Source organism: Mus musculus, chromosome 15 (genome assembly GCF_000001635.26).
Source record: "Mus musculus strain C57BL/6J chromosome 15, GRCm38.p6 C57BL/6J".
NCBI classification, from domain to species: domain Eukaryota; kingdom Metazoa; phylum Chordata; class Mammalia; order Rodentia; family Muridae; genus Mus; species Mus musculus.
In genome coordinates, this window is record NC_000081.6 from 103824125 (window position 1) to 103828997 (window position 4873).

General features: G+C 40.2%; 1 pseudogene; it reads left to right on the plus strand.

The window, feature by feature from the left end:
• The first annotated feature begins 3109 nt into the window (after window positions 1-3109).
• Gm21178 lies at window positions 3110-4523 on the plus strand (annotated as a pseudogene).
• Window positions 4524-4873: the final 350 nt, after the last annotated feature.

Here is a 4873-nt window from a genome sequence, read left to right on the forward strand (position 1 = left end):
CTGGCCGCGGGTCCTTGGTGTTGTCTCACTGGTGTGGCTGGAGTCATGTCAGATCCTAAGGAGTCACAGGAGCCTGTGGTTCTTTGCTCTCCATCCCACTTCCTCCTCTACCAGATTTATCTCCACATCCCCAACAGGGGTGGGAGCAGGTGGTTAACTTTTGCAGTTCTTTTTATGTCCTGGATATTAGTTGCTGTCTGAGATACTGTAGAAGCAATGATCGCCCCCACCCCCATTCTGCAGGCTGTATCTTCTCTATGGTAATTGTTTCTTTGATGTGTAAAAGATTTTTAATTCCATGCAATTCAATTGTCCATTCTTGAGATTATTCCCGGTGCAATGGAGCCTTGCTCAAAAAAAAAAAAAATCGTTGTTTATGCCTTTCTCTTATGTTTTTCGCATGTTTTTCTCCAGATGTTTTAGAGTTTGAGGTGTCTTTTATCAATTTTCAGTTGATTTTGGGTTTTTTTTTGTTTGTTTGTTTGTTTTTTTGTTTGTTTGCTTGTTTTGTTTTGTTTTGGTTTGGTTTTGGTTTTTTGAGACAGGGTTTCTCTGTATAGCCCTGGATGTTCTGGAACTCACTTTGTAGGCCAGGCTGGCCTCGAACTCAGAGATCTGCCTGCCTCTGCCTCCCAAGTGCTGGGATTAAAGGCATGTGCCACCACGCCCGGCTCAGTTGATTTTGTGATGATACACTATTATGAATATATTCCTTACAGTCCAGCAGTCTAGAATTTTTGCAGAACTTCACATCCAGACTTAATAATATACTTTGAGGTCACTTAAGACTTAAGATTGCTGTTCTAGTATGTCCAGGCTTGTATGCTTAACCTACCTTTAAGAGAACAAAGTAACAACCAACCGGAGTTGCTTCAGATTTTCCTTGTAATCAACTCTTACAACTTAAACTAATGCATAGCTATAGTCTTAAGTTATATACTCTCCCCTGTCCCTGACCCAGAACTCATGTGCATGCATGCGTATATACACTTGATATGGTAGTCATCTGTAGAAAGCAAAAATAGGTTGAAAAGTAATCTCATAAGTATATCCATTATAAATGCTGGAAACAGCTTACAGATATTGCTTGATAGCATTTCCTTATTGGTTATCTGAAACTACAAGCATGCACCACTATGCCTAGATACCAAAAGTATGCACTACTGACCTTTCTCATCATTTTATTATTTGTGTATTTTACTGTAAGATAATCAAAATATCAAAGCATACATAAAATTTTAAATTCATAGCTTACCAGTAACCTCAGATATTTCCCATTATTGTTAGCAAATATTTCTTAAATATTTTGTATGCTTTAAATGAACACATATGTTGTTGTTTTCCTCCTCCATGCAAAAAGTTTCATACTATCAATCATTATCAACAACTTCCAAAAACAAATGTTAAATAAATTTCCTTTTGTTTCTATACATTGGTGAATATATCATACATATACTCAAAAGGGTATGCATCTATGTTTTATACATTGTGTATTAAATAATATATGTTTATATAAGCACATATTCATGTATATTTATGTATTTAAAATTAAATACAGAGGCAGCCATGAGATATTACTCTAGTCCTGAGTGAAGTGTTTCTGGGACCTAGCAATTACAACCCTGCCATCCAAGATCCAGACTGACAGTTCTACATCAATGGACATAGAACATATTGTCTGACAATGTTCCTCCCAAGAGTCTTGGACCACCTAACAATATTCTCTGTATCAGGTGGCCCAAAATAGTCACCCTAAAATTTAGGCAGTTGCTATTGCCCAGAGCTTAAAGATAATTTTCTACTTCTTCAGGCACTGGGTACTTTGAACATAGGATTCAGATAAGCTCATCTGGATCCAACCTGAAATCCTCCCTCCTGAGAACTAGTTTTTATAATATCAGAAGGTGCTACACAAGTTAATGAGAGAGGGAAATAACCAATAGTCCTACCCAGCTGTGATGTCTAGGAACCATAACCATGATTAGCCTAACAAGATATTCCTAAGGGTGCAATAGTGTCACTCACATTTTGGTGATAGCCAATAGCTGTCTGATTGAATTTATGGTCCACTCAACAAACGGGGGATCAATGCCTTGTCTTGGAAGCCTAGGACTATCAAGGGCTAGTGTGGTCATTTATCTTAGAAGAGAACCTACTAATTTCACTTTACTAAATGACCAAATTTCCTAACAGGATTTTAAATATATACCTTAATATCCACAGATAAGTGTAACTCTCACCTTTCTTCTAAGCAGCTTCTATTTGAAACAAAGACATTACAGAAAATGCCAAAATGTAAAGAACAACTGATTGTGGAGTGTTCAGCCCAATGGAAATACCTACAACAAAACTGCACCTTAGGCTCAGTGAACATCTCAGGAAGAGAGGCTGGAAAGATTTTAAGAGTCAGGGGACCATGAAGTCAGATGCTTCAAGTCTAGCTGCCTCAACAAGATGTAAACAAGGATGACTCTAATAGTTAACATGACTCTAATGTTAACATGGAAAGTGGTAGTTTCAAGGGGCATGAGCTCTGGGCAAAGAACTACAAGCAACTAAGAAATGCTGAGCTAAGACTTAGTCTTCCCCAGAGATGTGTGTGTGTGTGTGTGTGTGTGTGTGTGTGTGTGTGTGTGTGTGTAAAACAATTTAAACTAGAGGTCAGGAATTAGAAAGGAAGAGACTAGAACAAGGGAGGCATTGGGTAGAGAAAAAGAAAAAGTTGTAATTATATTTTAATATATTACAAAATTATACATTCAAAGAATTGAAAATACAAAAAATATAAATTAAAAAATAGTTACTCCTTTAGAGGCCATTGGATCTGGGACAATGGAGTCAATAAAAGAGGTGGATTAAAGTCTCAAGCAATAACCAATTTCACTCAGGGCCTCAGATGATTTATATTCTGAGGGTTAAGAACAGACACCTGAGTAAAATTTCCATAAGTTCAAGCTCTATACAATCACAAGGATAAGCCACACATGGCAAAAACATGTTTTTCCATAAAGGCAAATAAGGGATTGTTTAAACATTTAATTGAAAGACAGCAGCAGGGACTCGCTTCGCGGCCGCAGAGACTAGGAGGAGGACTCTGGATCCGGCTCGGCGCTCGCCCTCGCTCGCCATGGAGAAGACCGAGCTGATCCAGAAGGCCAAGCTGGCCGAGAGCGCTACGACGACATGGCCACCTGCATGAAAGCCGTGACGGAGCAGGGTGCCGAGCTGTCCAACGAGGAGCGCAACCTGCTGTCGGTGGCCTACAAAAACGTGGTAGGGGGCCACAGGTCCGCCTGGAGGGTCATCTCGAGCATTGAGCAGAAGACCGACACCTCTGACAAGAAGTTGCAGCTGATCAAGGACTATCGGGAGAAAGTGGAGTCGGAGCTGAGGTCCATCTGCACCACGGTCCTGGAATTGTTGGATAAGTATTTAATAGCCAACGCAACTAATCCAGAGAGTAAGGTCTTCTATCTGAAAATGAAGGGAGATTATTTCCGGCATCTTGCTGAAGTAGCTTGTGGCGATGATCGAAAACAAACAATAGAAAATTCCCAAGGAGCCTACCAAGAGGCATTTGATATAAGCAAGAAGGAGATGCAGCCTACACATCCAATCTGCCTGGGGCTGGCTCTTAACTTTTCTGTATTTTACTATGAGATCCTTAATAATCCAGAGCTTGCCTGCACACTGGCTAAAACGGCTTTTGATGAGGCCATCGCAGAAATTGATACACTGAACAAAGACTCCTACAAAGACAGCACCCTCATCATGCAGTTGCTTAGAGACAACTTAACATTATGGACATCAGACAGTGCAGGAGAAGAATGTGCTGCAGCAGAGGGGGCCGAAAACTAAAGGCATCCAGGGCACCAACCTCCTTCCCCTCAAGAAAACCTTTTTACATCGCCATTCCTAATTCCACTTGGATTTCCTCTAGCAAGGAAGCCGATTCGTGTGTATGGGATCAACTGTTTATATAGTCTTTTCACACTGCAGCTTTGGGAAAACTCCATCCCTTGGTTTATGTTATCTCCGCCTTCCTGGTGTGCAGTTACTGCTGTAGAAAAGTATCAATAGCTTCATTTCATAGAAACACGAGTAACTTCCAGACACTTGTGTAGAGGAGTGACAGCACACTTGGTATTTAAGTAATCTGAACCAGTTCTACAAGTGACTGTTTTGTATTACTGCGAAGATATGGGAAATGTAGTGCATTACAATTTAAAGTAATTGTAATAATAACGTCTTGATTTCTACATTCCTTTTCTGAACCTTCTTGGGGGTTTCCTTTCAGAAGCAACTTTTCCATGCTCTTATTACAAATTCCTTTTTAGTAGGAATCCAGAAGTGTTAGATTGAATGGGAAAGCGCTTAATGCATCCAGGCTTGGGGTCACAGATCTCCTGTGTCACATATTCTGGAGGTAACATCTGTCTGTGACAACAGGGAGTTTCCTTATGCATTCTTCATTTGCTGCTGTTTAAGTTGACAACTTCCTTCCCAATAAAAATTTACTTACACCTCCAAAAAAAAAGAAAGAAAGAAAAAGAAAGAAAGACAGCAGCAAGTAATCTGAAATAAACTCACACGTGGGAGGATCACAAAAAAAAAAAACACTCGATGTGGGAAGCCGTTACAGAGTGGCAGTTACAGAGTGGCAGTTACAGAGTGGCAGTTAGAGTGGCAGTTAGAGTGGCAGTTACAGAGTGGCAGTTACAGAGTGGCAGTTGCAGAGTGGCAGTTGGCTACAGCTGGCCACCACACATACATAGCCAGTAAAGGTTCTTTTGCCAAGGTGAGGTTTTGAGAATTGACAAAAGTTAACCAATCAGATGAGAGACAAGTTAACCAATCAGATGAGAGACAAGTT